Here is a 14,060-nt window from a genome sequence, read left to right as displayed (position 1 = left end):
GCTTCTGTTCTTGTTCTTATACATCCCAGCAAGCCTGTGAGTGCAGCAGATGTTTCCATTGTTTCCTTTTCACAGCCTAGCATCTAATTCTTCTCACCAAAACATTCCAGGTAGCTTCAAACTAGCACAGAGTTAAAGGAATTCTCAATAACAGCAGGATAGGCAGAGAGGTGAGGCATCCCTGTGCTCTGATGCACACCTCTCAGCTTGGAGCTGTCTGCCTTCTGCTACTTTGACCTTGGCAATCTCACTGATTCAGTTGTGATGAGCACATGGCAGTGCTGGTGCTTGTCAGAGCCTCAATTGTTAGCAAGCTGCAGACTGGAGGGCTGGGGCTGGTGATCAAGACTGTCTTCTGTCCAATCTCATGTCTACAGCTGGGCCAATTTGCAAATGGGAGTAAATGTCATAAAGCAGTAGATAATAAATAAACAAAGTGGCATTTGCACATTTTCCATGGCCAGCATTCACACTGACTCAACTCCATCTGCCTTCCTCTGTCTTTAACACAGCATTGGTAGCCTTCATTACTGTTTAATCCAAACTCTCCAGGTCTCTGTCAAAGTTTACTGAAAGGTCAGGGTGCATTTGCCTCACAGTGGGAGAGGACCTGACCTGCATACAGAAGCAAAAGCTTGACCTGTAAGCAGTGCTACAAGTACACACATCTCTGAACACAGAAGGATGTCCCTCCCTTACCTGATCCTGTCCTGGGTTGCCGGTTTCAACAAGCTGTAGGTGCCAGTGAGCAGCCCAAGTATTGCTTGATGACATTGCAGAGTCTTTGCTAAGCTGCAGATGCTGGGGATGCATCTCAGCACTGAAGGGAGAATGTGAAGATGGCAGGTTTAGGCTCTTGTCAGTGATGTCTGTTGATAGGACAGGAGGCAGTGAGCACGAACTGGAACACAAGAGGCTCTCTTTGAACGTGAGGAAATGTTTTCTACTGTAAGGGTGACTAAGCCTTAAGCTGTGAGGAAGACTGTCAGGATGACTGAATGAAATGTAATTTGAGTTGCATAAGGCTTCTGATGCTATACAGTAGCTCTTAAAGAGACAGTGGTTGTGCTCTTGGAAAGCTTGAAGTTCCCCCTGCACAGTGTGGATTTAACATCTAGAGAAGACTTCATCTGTTACTTCCAAATAATGGGCAACTGGCTGCAAGGTGGTGGTCGAAGCCTTCCTATCCTCTGCTGCCTGTAATGAGGTAAGAACACCAATGCATGGCAGAATTTGAGGCTGTCTTCTTTTAGGAAGGCTAAAGGACCTTACTTCATGAATGTGCAGGTCACTGGCTTGTGTAGTTGCAGCCTTTTATTGCTGGGAACAGGCAGACCGAACCACTTCCCATTAGCATTAATGTGGCAGCTCAGTTGTCCTTGCAGCATCTTCAGTGCTGGGCTGGCAGCAGAGGAGTTTACATCTCTGTTTAATTTTATTGTACTGCAGACCCGGGTGGGGGTGGGTGGGGAGGAGTGAGGGACATTCTGTCTTGAGAGTAAGTGCTGAAGCACACTGCACAGTTCACAGTCTCCTTAGAAGGAGCATGACCTGCTTCGCATTTTAACAGTGGGGTAGGGAGCAATAAGGAGAGGCTGCTTCCCCTCCCCCCCCTCCTTCCCCAATATGCAAACACCCCCTAGTCACAAACATGGCAATTTAAAAACATGTAAAAACCATAAATGAGACAGCAGCTGTGTACAGCTTCAGCAAAATGCTAAATTGCTGCATCACTGTGGACTCTAAATGACAATAAACCTTCCACCCCTCATAAATTAAGCAGACTTTCAAAAGCAGATATCTACAACTGCAACTTTTTATGGATGTTTGGTAACTTTAATCATTTTGCAAAATGCAATTCCTGCTCGTAAATTCTCTCCCAAGTACAGATTTAGGGAGAGCTAAAGCACTGCAGTGAGTTGATAGGTAAGTTTTAATCTGACAGTGCCAAAAAGTCTGTTAGATTTATCCCGAGGCAGTGGCTGCCCGGTAATTACAATGGGGCAGGTTTGACAGAGGGTTTGGATACTGGGAAGCTTGCTTTAAAGGGTGTGTCACAGGTTTGGGAGATGGACTTGGAAATACTCCTTACCTGATTTAAGAAAGGGATTCTTGGACCCAACTGCTCTTGAAACTGGTTCGATGAAGGGGAAGAATGCCAGGGGCTAGCTGTGACCTTCCAGCAGAAGCTCTGGTAGCAAATCACAGGCTTACAGGATGTCAGAGGTTGGAAAGGACCCAAAGAGATCATTGAGTCCAACCCCCCTGCCAGAGCAGGACCAGACAATCTAGCTCAGGTCACACAGGAACACATCCAGACAGGCCTTGAAAATCTCCAGAGAAGGAGACTCCACAACCTCTCTGGGCAGCCTGTGCCAGGGCTCTGGGACCCTTCCAGTCAAGAAGTTCCTCCTTGTGTTGAGCTGGAACCTCCTGTGCTGCAGCTTCCATCCATTGCTCCTTGTCCTATTGCAGGGAGCAAGTGAGCAGAGCCTGTGCCCCCCCTTCTGACCCTCAGATATGTATAAACATATATTCATAAAGAAATACCTTGTAGCCACCCAAGAGAAGTAGCATAATGCTCCTTTCTTGCTGCTGTTTTTAATACAGAAGTGGCCCTCCTGTATCCATATGGCTGTGAGTTGTCATCTTGCAGCAGAGTTCTTTTTTTCCTCCCTACTGTTGGTCATTCAGGGATCTCAAAGCACTTTGTATATTCAACTGTGTCAGCTGCCAGTTGAATTATTCCTGTTCTATGGGTGGGCTGCTTGAGGCAGTCCTTTGCCCACTTGTGTATGAAGCTTGAGGGTGAACTCTGGATTTTCTACCTCTTTTTCCTTTGTGCAAACCATAGACTGATTCACTCCAAATATGGAATGCACATCCACTTAATCCATGTGTGATGGTTAGGGTGTTACCTACCCCCTCCCCCCCCCCCACACACTTTGGAAATCACCCAGACTAGACTCAGCCATCTCTGGAAATGGAATGAAGCTTATATTGACAGCTTAGCACAAATACAAGAGATATTTACAGTATATACAGTTAAGGACAGAAATAGACAAGGTAAAAGGTAATAGAGAAACACAACTTCCCCCCCCAGAAACCTGAGTCCCCAGGAGGGGCTCCCAACTGCCCTTCCACCATCTCCCACCCCTCTCAACCTTACCCCAGTCCCAAGGAAGAATGGAGGTTAAGAAGCAAAGTGGATTAATCAGAGTGATGGCAGGGAGGGTAGAGGGAGAAATGCAGCCCAGAGCTCCCAAGCAGAAGTGCCTTGTCTATGCTTGGATTCTTGTTCTTATACCTCTCAGCAAACCTAGGAGTGAAGTAGACATCACCCTTGTTTCTCTTTCACAGCCTGTAATCTAGTTCTTCTCCCCCAGACATTCTAGCTAGCTTCAAACTAGGAGACCATATTATGGGAAATAGAGTAGGGATTAAGAAGCAAACACCAAACTTGCTGCTTGATTACACTGTTGATAGGCTGTGGCTTAATTCAGAAGAAATAATACCTACAGAAATGTGTGAGCAAGACCAAAAGGAGGTAAAGATCTGTCTTCTTACCTGAGCTGGTGGCCCTAGTCAGTGTTTGTGTGAGGTGCCAGATTGTCAGGATGAACTCAGGTACAGGAGTGGAGACAGCTGATCTGCAGTCAGCTCCTCCTTCTCTTTGCTCTGTGGGAGTTCTTCTCTTGTCTTACTCACAGGATAATGGGAAATAAAGACCCAGTTTCTGAAGGATGCTTTGAACGCTCTGTGAGTGTTGTACCCTTGCAAAGGAACTGGAAGAGCAATCTTTGTGTGCTGTGCAGAAGGGCATTGCTCTTGATATGTGAAGGAGAAGCAAACTCAAAGCTTCCTGGTACAAGCTGGTTCAAAAATCACAGCCAAAGTCCTTTGGTTTGGAAACATCCAACAGATAAACCACCTCAAGTCACCTTTTACCTCTTCTTGGGCAGTGGGCAAGGTATTTGAGTTAATGGCAGGTATTTCACTTCTTATTAAAGGAAACAGGATGCACTGGAAAGAAATTGGTAAAATCCCCCCTGAAGTGAACTGAGAACTTCAGACTTTGTAATTTGGCCTTCAGTCCTCGTGTGCAGGGCTAGGACATGAATACACAGCCAAGGGTTGGAGCAGTGGGGCAGAACTGTGCTGGCCCACTCACACCAAATCAATTAGATATGGCACTTGTGATTAATTACCTTGTTGGAAACCTGATTGTCCTTATTGCTGCCCATCCTCTGCCACTGCCTCGTGAAGAAGTGCTCTCTTTTTCAGTACATGAAATTGTTTCATCCAGTAACTGAGTTTGATTTTCTGTTTAGATGGGGCTGGTTTTGCAACCTCCAGGTGCTGGGTGGTTATCAGTGGGTGGCCTGGCTAACCATGCTCCTTTCTCTGACTGCTAAGTCTGTCTTGTATCCTTCAGTAAATAAACGGAGCACAAGCTGGAAGGCAGCAGACCCTTCATTAAGCAAGGGAAGCTCAAGTAGCCAATATTACAGATGAGAAATGCAAATGAAATCACAAGTTGGTGGAGCTCTGACTCCTCACATTTATAGCATTTTACTCTCTGCCTTTCAGATTGGTTTTTAAAATTAACTGTTAGCTCATTGTGGTTTTATTTGTAGTAGCTTAGGAATGTTTTCGTGTTGCATTTGCATCCTAGGGGGTTAATAGCCCCACTGAATCCCCACTCCATTGTCACTATTGTGTGCTCGCCTGGGGAGAGGAATCTCCTGGCAAGAGGAGGTTCACAGAGCTCTTCCCAGCATCAATTCTACATTTAGACTAAGGCTGCTTCTTGTTGTTGTTGTTGTTCAGTTTTATCACTGTGTGGGTATGGATTGTGTTAATATCAAGTTATGTGTGCATATGGGTAGGAGAGCATACACTCAACGCTGCCTTTCTGTTCAGGCTCCAGAGGCGATGCCACATATCTGAACACTTACAGAAGAAGGAAACCATAGCTCCTAAAGTCACCTGGGGGAGACGATGTTTGCAGTTATATACAGTATCATTTGGCTCAGGAGCAATTCTGCCTTCAAGTGACTATTTGAGGTGACAGTTCCAATGCTGTGGAAGAATAATTATTTTCCTGGGTGAAAAAGGAAAAGAGAAAGAGAAAGGGGAGGGAGGGGAAGAGAAAGAAAAAGAATAAGAAAATAAAAATACATGTAGGAAAAAGAAAAAAGAAAAGGAAAAGGAAAAAGAAAAGGAAAAATAAAAAGAAAATAATAAAGAAAAAGAAAAGAGAAGGAACAAGAAAAAGGAAAAAGAGAAAAATACGAGAAAGAAAAAGGAAAAATGAAGATTAAAAAAAAAAGGAAAAAGGGAAAAGAAGGAAAAGGAAAATAAAAAGAAAAATAAAGAAAAAGAAAAGAAAAAGTAAAAGAAGGTAAAGAAAAGGAAAATAAAAAGAAAAAAGAAAAGGAAAAGGAAAAAGAAAAATGAAAAGAAAAAGAAAAAAGGAAAAGGGAAAATAAAAAGGAAAAAGGAAAAGGAAAAAGAAAAAGAGAAAAGGAAAAAGAAAAAGAAAAAGAAAAGGGAAAGGAAAAGAGAAAAGAAAAAGGAAAAAGAAAAGGAAAAAGGAAAAGGAAAAGAAATCAGAAAAGGAAAATAGAAAAAAGAAAAGGAAAAGGAAAAAGAAAAATGAAAAGAAAAAGGAAAGGAAAAGGGAAAAGAAAAAGGAAAAAGAAAAAGAGAAAGGAAAAGGGAAAGGAAAAAGGAAAAGGAAAAAGAAAAAGAAAAAGGAAAGGAAAAGAGAAAAGAAAAAGGAAAAATAAAAGGAAAAAGGAAAAGGAAAAGAAAAAAGGAAAATGAAAAAGGAAGGGAAAAGAAAATGGAAAAATAAAAGGAAAAAGGGAAAGGAAAAAGAAAAAGAAAAAGGAAAGGAAAAGAGAAAAGAAAAAGGAAAAATAAAAGGAAAAAGGAAAAGGAAAAGAAAAAAGGAAAATGAAAAAGGAAGGGAAAAGAAAATGGAAAAATAAAAGGAAAAAGGGAAAGGAAAAAGAAAAAGAAAAAGGAAAGGAAAAGAGAAAAGAAAAAGGAAAAATAAAAGGAAAAAGGAAAAGGAAAAGAAAAAAGGAAAATGAAAAAGGAAGGGAAAAGAAAATGGAAAAATAAAAGGAAAAAGGAAAAGGAAAAAAGGAAAAGGGAAAAGGAAAAGGAGAAAGAAAAAAAAGGAAAAGAAGAAAAGGAAAAAGAAAAAAGAAAGATAAAGGTTGATGTTTTAATCGTGATCATTATTTATGCTTTAAAAGGCTAACAGCAGCATTAGTCAGGTGAAATGAAGCTTCCAGTACTCGTTTGCAGAGCTTGCTGACATGGGTCACCTGTTTCTGAACTGGTAGCTTATCGAGTCAGGATATTGTCGCTGTGTATTAGCAGACCGAGGGCTGTGTTGATCTCTGCTGACTCCCTGCTCTGGGGTGGCGTTTTCAGGACACAGTTAACCTCAGTGAAATGTATCCTGGTTCACTGCTGTGTCTTCAGCTGCCTGCCAAGGCCTTGCCCCCAACAACATATGAATATTTAAATGGCTGTTAATTATTTATGGCATATTTTTATTAACACTGACTTCCAGCACGGTCAAGTAGCAGATAAAGCTCATTAAGCTCCGATGTTGAACATGGATCTGGAACAGCAGTACTGCTGCTGAGTGGGAGATAACTTCCATGTTTTCATCCCGTGTTGGTTTCTGTGGGAGGGAATCTGGAGGAAGGTCACGGAATTGAGGTGCTTGTCGACTTAAGTGTTTTAGGGAGCGGTTGTGATGCCTGGATGCCAGTTAAAGGCACAGTCACTGCTCCTAATAGAAACGCTTCTTGAAGTGTCCCATCTCAGCACCTGCTTGGGGACTATTAAAGCAGATTAAAACTTCTATCTTGCTGCTGCTGTCCTAATTGATGACTCTTGCAAGCCTCTCACCTGAGATCCTCTTCCATAGCCTCGAGTTTTGCACTAGATTTAACCTCGGATATCCTGGTTTCGTTGACTCTCTTCGTGCGTGGTGTGAAAATGCCTTCCTGGCTCCTGCATAATGAAACATAGTCTGCATCTGCCATTTCTTTTGCAAGCTCTTTAACCCCTTCCTGTTCAAGCTAAGAGCACTGTTTGACATCTACCACAATCTTCTCTTTTTTTTTTTGCAGTTTTTCAGCTTCTTGCTGTTTTTCTTTTGATCCTCTTGGGATTCCCTTTAGATCGTTGTAGTGAGTCTTGTTGAGAGAGTCTATAGAAACACCTGGGTAGAAGGTGTATTGCTAAGGCAACGTATTGCATGCAGCCTGCTGCAGTATTCCAGATGAGCTAACAAGCAATCCCTATAAGGCCAGATTTAAATCTCTCTGGTCAGTAACACAAGGTGATGCCTCTGCATATGCTGACAAGATTTCATTAGCCCTTGCTGTAGCTGTGTCTTCCTACAAAACCATATCTAATCTTCACTTTGCTGTCTCTGCTAGATCTCTTTCAGCACTGCAGCGTCTTTGGATCTCCTCTCCCTCTCTCTCACTGAGTGTCTGCTTTGTGGATTATGTTCCCTGGAGATATTAGTGTATATATTTTCCATATATGAAGATAATAAATGGAAGAAGCGGAGATGAAAAGGAAAAAACAATTACTCGAGAGCGGAAATAGAAAGAGTTACAAAGGAAAGACTGACAGGGAGATAAAGGTAAGAAAAATCAAGGAAGAAGACTATGGAAAAAATGAGAAAGGAGTTAAATAATCAGAATAAATTAATTAATCAAAGTGCAGATCATGTGGACTAGAATAGCAAAGCAGCAGCGCTGAGTGCTAAAACGAGACAGGGATAAGGATAATGAAGGATAAGTTAAAATGTAGTATATGTTTTCAAAATGATGCATTTGAAAGTGCTGTTTGACTTGTTAGACCTGACTTCTAGCAAGGCTGCTGCACTCTGGGCACTGGAAAGCTCATGACAAGGGGTTATCAGAAACATGAACATTTTCCCTTATCAAAACCAGTGATTCTTACTGTGATCATGCTTTTGTTTGCCATTCAGACCTCCCTAATTTTCAGTTTGTGGCTCCTGATTTTTATCTCTGCATCACAGACAGGACAATGTGATTTACAAAGCCTAAGTGGATTGGTAAAGGTTATGGAAGAAGACATTGCAAGGAAACACTTCTATACCTCAGGGTCAATCTGCTGTCCCTGAGGCTCTGCAATGCTGTGGTTAGAGAGAAGGGATTCTTGTCAGCTCTCACATCCTCTTTCCATAGTGTGGATGCTTGCTTATTGCAGAGCTTACTGATGATTTGCTGACCTCTTCTTTCACCATCTTGCCTGAAATATTTGATCATTCATGTGGTAGTTTGAGGGATCCTAGGTCCCCCTTCAGCAAAGCCCCCATAATCTTGTCACAGTTATTAGCTAAATCAAAGATGCTGCTCCAAAAGTGTTTGATTTCTGGTGTGACATGGTGAGCTCTCAGCATGGAGAGTGGCCTGCAGAGCTGAGCAGGTTCACAGACCACTGTTTGGAAACTGCTGGCTTTGATGTCATTACTGGGGGAAAGGGAGCCTGGAGCAAGCCCCAGCTAGCTGCTAGAACAGACCATAAGTCAGGGAGGGGAATGACACTGTCAGCAAATGAAGGTGGCTGGCTGGGGCTGGGGGGAAGTGCAGGGGAGGACTTAGCGCAGTGACCAAGTTGCCTCCATTCAGAGCTAATGTAGCAGATATTACTGCTCAAGGCATTCTCACTATTGCCAGGGGCTTAATACGATTTGCATAGTGTGCATGGGTATTCCTCAGGGAGAATGGCAGAGATCATTAAATGAAAACAAATAATAAATAAGCTCCTTACAGCCCCCACAGGTACATAAATATGACTGTATGTGGGGCAGAGCGGCGCAGACAAACAGCTCCCTGCGTGGAGGGTGAGGAAGCCGTAAAGCAGAGAGGCTGCCTTTGCCCCTTGCTGCCCGCAGACAATGCCCTCGCCGGGCGCTAAGGAGGGTCAAAGTGACTGTCACAGGCTGTGCACCGAGGAGATGCAGCTTGTGTCACAGCTGCCAGCCACTCCGCCTTGAAAAGCTCAGCTCCCCGCACACGGGTGGCAGTGGCACTGGTTAAGTACGCGAGGGCCAGCCACAGTACCACAGTATCATCAGGGTTGGAAGAGACCTCACAGCTCATCAAGTCCAACCCTTTACCACAGAGCTCAAGGCCAGACCATGGCACCAAGTGCCACGTCCAGTCCTGCCTTGAACAGCTCCAGGGACGGCGACTCCACCACCTCCCCGGGCAGCCCATTCCAGTGTCCAATGACTCTCTCAGGGAAGAACTTTCTCCTCACCTCCAGCCTAAATCTCCCCTGGCACAGCCTGGGGCTGTGACCTCTTGTTCTGGTGCTGGCCACCTGAGAGAAGAGAGCAACCTCCTCTTGGCCACAACCACCTCTCAGGTAGTTGTAGACCATCGGAAGCAGCAGGAGAGCAAGGTCTAACCCCAGCACCCGGCTGTCGGCAGGGCAGTGGAAGAGGCATCTGAGAGCAGGCAGGTTTGTGTCTGCAGTGCAGCTGTGCAGTTGGAAGGGCTCTGGGATCCCAGGCAGTAACGTTACATTGCATAAGAAGATCGAGGATAGCAGCAGGAGATCTCATGGCTCTGGGTGTTGAGACTCTTGTTACTCATTCCACATTGCCAGGGGAAGTATAGGCTGGATGTTAGGAGGAAGTTGTTGGCAGAGAGAGTGATTGGCACTGGAATGGGCTGCCCAGGGAGGTGGTGGAGGCACCATCCCTGAAGGTGTTCAAGAAAAGCCTGGATGAGGCACTTAGTGCCATGGTTTAGTTGACTGGCTGGGGCTAGGGTATAGGCTGGACTGGATGAGCTTGGAGGTCTCTTCCAACCTGGTTGATTCTATGATTATCTGTTACTCATGTGCTGCTTAGAAAGTTTGAGGCCAGGCTGGCTGAGGCTGTGTGCAGCCTGCTCTAGGGTAGGGTGTCTCTGGGCATGGCAGGGGGGTTGGAACTGGCTGCTCCTTGTGGTCCCTTCCAACCCTGACTGATTCTGTGATTCTAAGATTTTATTCTGTCTTTTTAAACAGGCTGATGAATTGGATGGGAAATAAGGAAATCTGCAATGTCAGAGGAAGTTTAAGAGAGATTAAGCTTCCTGATTACAAAATCTAATTGCAATGCTGGGTATGAATGGAGATTAGAATGCATCTTTCCAGTGCATTGTGATGTGATACCTCTTGGGGATCTGTTTCTATCATCTCAGGCTGTCTGTTCCAAGTTAGTGTGCATGAGTCATTCATATAATAACAGTTCAGAAAGCAGCTCCATGCTGCCTGCTGCAGCCTTTGCTAGGGATGAATTTCTGGGGCTCTTTTTGTATCTCAGCCTGCAACAGAGATTGCAGTGCAATGAGGAAGCTAAGCCACACAAACCCTTTGGAGCAGAGAATGAGACAAGTGCTGCTTTGCGTGCACTGGTGCTTGCCACCTGTGGTGCTTCAGCTCAGGGTGTTTCTGGCTTTGACATCTTGTCAGAACTGCTGCCTTTTGGGACCTTGCAGATGTCATGGCAGGATCAGACTTGAGGCTTGCTTCTGAAGTCACTCAAACAGCAACAACTAAGGCTGTCAGTAACTTCTGTAGCTGTGCGTTGCTGTATGTTTCCAATCATAGCCTGCAAAGTGCTTTATTTTTGGGGGGGGACTAGAAGTACTGGAAGCTCCCATTACAGGAAGGATGTGGAGATGCTGGAGAGTGTCCAGAGCAGGGCCAGGAGGATGCTCAGAGGCTGCAGCAGCTCTGCTGTGAGCACAGACTGAAAGAGTTGGGGCTGCGCAGGCTGCAGAAAAGAAGGCTCCAAAGGGACCTTCTTGTGGCCTTTCAGTATCTGAAGGGGGCTACAAAACAGCTGGGGAGGGACTTTTCAGGATATCAAGGAGTGCCAGGACTGGGGGGAATGGAGCAAAGGTGGAGGTGGGGAGAGTGAGGCTGGAGGGGAGGAGGAAGTTGTTGAGCAGGAGAGTGGTGAGAGGCTGGAATGGGTTGCCCAGGGAGGTGGTTGAGGCAGGCAAGCAGCAACAGAACAAGGGGACACAGTCTTAAGTTGTGCCAGGGGAGGTCTAGGCTGGATGTGAGGAGGAAGTTCTTCCCAGAGAGAGTGATTGGCATTGGAATGGGCTGCCCAGGGAGGTGGTGGAATTGTCATCCCTGGAGGTGTTCAAGAAGGGCCTGGATGAGGCACTTAGTGCCATGGTTTAGTTGATTGGCCAGGGCTGGGTGCTAGGTTGGACTGGATAATCTTGGAGGTCCCTTCCAGCCTGTTTGATTCTATCACAGAATCATGGATTCTATGATGTTAGGTTGTGGGTTTGGGTGGGGTTTTTTGGTATTTTTGATACTTTATGAAACCTTGAAGAATTGAGGCCATTCCAAGAGTTCCCAGACAACTTCAAAGAGTTGAGCAAAGCTGTGAATCAAAGTTCATCTGAGCAGATGATGCCCAGCAAATGTGAACCAAGCACTAAGCACAGTTGTCTGCACTGCTTAATTGCCCCTGCAACTTTTTTTTTCCTGGTCTGTCTTCTCATTTTCCCTAGGTTGGCATTTTCCTGGATGAATACCACTGGGAGTTAAGGACTTGGCTGTGACTCTCACTCTTACTTATAGGAGTTTTGCCTGCAGCAGTCACATAGTTGAAAAATATAGGTCCATGTGACTGCTGAGAGACCACTGAGAAGCCAAGGAAGTAGGACTCATGGCCATTTTGCAATTCCACCTCATTAGACATGTTTTGGGGCTTATGATTGTGCTGTGAGGATAAATAAGTATAAATATTATATTTGCCTCCAGGTTATCTTTAAAAATGTATTTCTCTGTCTCCCTCCCCCTCTTTCTTCCCTGATTTTTTTTTTTTCCACCCTCCAATTTTCAGTGTAGTCTGTCAACTCCTGGTAGGTGAGTTATCAACTCTGTGGTCTCACAGTATGGTGGCCCAGCATAAGGTATTGCACTGTAGACTTGCCTGGTGCTGCCAATTACCCAAGGTTCTAGGAAGCATAATGTGCAGCAGTGTGATTAAGTCTATGTGCAAGTAGAAATTCACATAACCTTCAAACTACTCTTAGCAAAAAAGTATTGCCTATATATATATATTTGACTTGTCCTTAATGCTACATCTTCAAAATATCAAGAAGTGCTAACAGCTTTTTCTTTTTTTTATCATCTTGTCTCAGCTCTAGTTTAAATTTCCCAGAGACTCAAATATTGTTAATAGAACCAGTAATGAGTTCTAGGATGCCTTTCTCTCTTCCCCCTTCTTTCCCAAAGGAATATAGCATCATAGAATGGGCTGGGCTGGAGGGGATTTGATAAATTCTGGGCTCCCCAGGTGAAGAGAGATAGGGATCTGCTGGTGAGAGTCCAAGGGAGGGCTAAGAGGATGATCAAGGGACTGGAACACTGTCTTATAAGAGGCTGAGGGACCTGGGAGTGCATAGTCTGGAGAAGAGAAGAGAAGACTGAGGGGGGATTTAATCAATGTTTATAACTATCTGGGGGCTTGCCAGGGGGAGGGGGACAGGCTCTGCTCACTGCTGCCTGGGATAGGACAAGGAGCAATGGGTGTAAGTTGCAGCAAAAGAGGTTCCAGCTCAACACAAGGGGGAACTTCTTTCCTGGAAGGGTCCCAGAGCACTGGCACAGGCTGCCCAGGGATGTTGTGGAGTCTCCTTCTCTGGAGCCTTTCCAGGCCTGTCTGGATGTGTTCCTGTGTGATCTGTGTTAGATAGCATGGTCCTGCTCTGGCAGGGGGAGTTGGACTCAATGATCCCCTTGGGTCCCTTCCAACCCCTAACATCCTGTGAGCCTGTGATCTCCAGAGATCATCTAGCCCAACCCCCCTTGCAGTCAGCAGGGACCTCCTCAACTAGAGCAGGTTGGGGGATGTCTAAACCAACTTGACTAGAATGTATAAAAATACACAAAACATATAAGAGGAATTAGAGGTAAAGAGGAGAAGGTAAAGCACACCCAAATAAAGTCTCACTTCAGTTTGGAGGTTAAAAGAGGGAAAGTTTAACAGTAAATAGAAGGTGTTTGAGGTAGGCAAGTTACAAAAGGTATAGGGCAGGGAAGAGAAGATACACAATGTGTAAATGCAAGCAGATTTGATGGCAGTGGTTTGTCTGCCTCGTGGGTTAGGGCCACATGGTAAAAACAAAGAGCAGCAGGAGACAGGATGGTGATGCTGGGAGGCAGGGAGAGAGAAACAGGAAGTTCCTCTGGTTGCATAGGGATATAGGCAGGATGTGGGAGTGGGCTAAGCACCACGCCTGGTGGTGTTCAGACTCACCATGGAGGGGTAAGGAGGACCTGGGGTCAGGGTCAAGACCACTCCCCTGAGAGTGAACAACTCTTTGAGACATAAAGGAGTGAGATACTAGGGAATAAAACCTAAATGGGTGTTCTTTTTTTCCCCCAGGTGTTAGTCCTTCCTAAGCAGGATCCTCTGATCCAGTTTGCTGCCTGCTGCAGCCAAGTGGATGTCCCAAGGAGTCCATGGAATGATGTGAGTTCACACCTAATGGCTCCCTGGCCTTCTGTTTGCTTTTAATCCGCTTCAAAGCTCCTGTGTGTGCAAAACTTGAGTGGGCCAGTTCCTGAAGGAGTGGAATTGCAGCAGGCTGCAGGAGAAAGTGTCTAGGGGGAGCAGTGTGCCTGTGGTTGTTGTGGTCTTTTGAGTTGGTTTGTGTTGGACTACATAATGAGAAGTTGCATGCAGCTTTAAGCTTGGCTTGGTACATTCACTCTTTCATGGCTCCTGGTTCTGCTGTTCTGGCTGCTGGCACTGGTTTTAGGACAGATCCCTTTTGAACAGTTCTCCAGTCTGATTCATGAGCAGATCCCTCCCAATTTCAGCTTTTCCCTCTGCCTACTCTGCTCCTTACTTTTCAGGAAGAAGAGAGGAAATTGTGAAGCTCTAAACCCCACTGTCTGAGCAGGGAATGTAGTGAAAGATCAACCACCAATGGCTGGGGGAGAGATATTCTTGCTCTCTACAA

General features: G+C 45.1%; 1 long non-coding RNA gene across 1 annotated transcript in view; it reads left to right on the top strand.

Annotated features, from left to right (window-relative positions):
* Positions 1 to 13,561, top strand: part of LOC135190838 (uncharacterized) — an 82,813-nt gene extending 69,252 nt beyond the window's left edge. The window contains exons 2-3 of the long non-coding RNA XR_010308650.1: positions 7,473 to 7,684; positions 13,481 to 13,561. This is a non-coding gene — a long non-coding RNA (uncharacterized LOC135190838). The remainder of the gene's footprint in view (positions 1 to 7,472; positions 7,685 to 13,480) is intronic.
* Positions 13,562 to 14,060: the final 499 nt, after the last annotated feature.

Source organism: Pogoniulus pusillus, chromosome 37, assembly GCF_015220805.1.
Source record: "Pogoniulus pusillus isolate bPogPus1 chromosome 37, bPogPus1.pri, whole genome shotgun sequence".
Lineage (NCBI taxonomy): Eukaryota > Metazoa > Chordata > Aves > Piciformes > Lybiidae > Pogoniulus > Pogoniulus pusillus.
The sequence above is the reverse complement of the archived record's forward strand: the minus strand, read 5'-3'. Positions and strand labels throughout refer to the sequence as shown.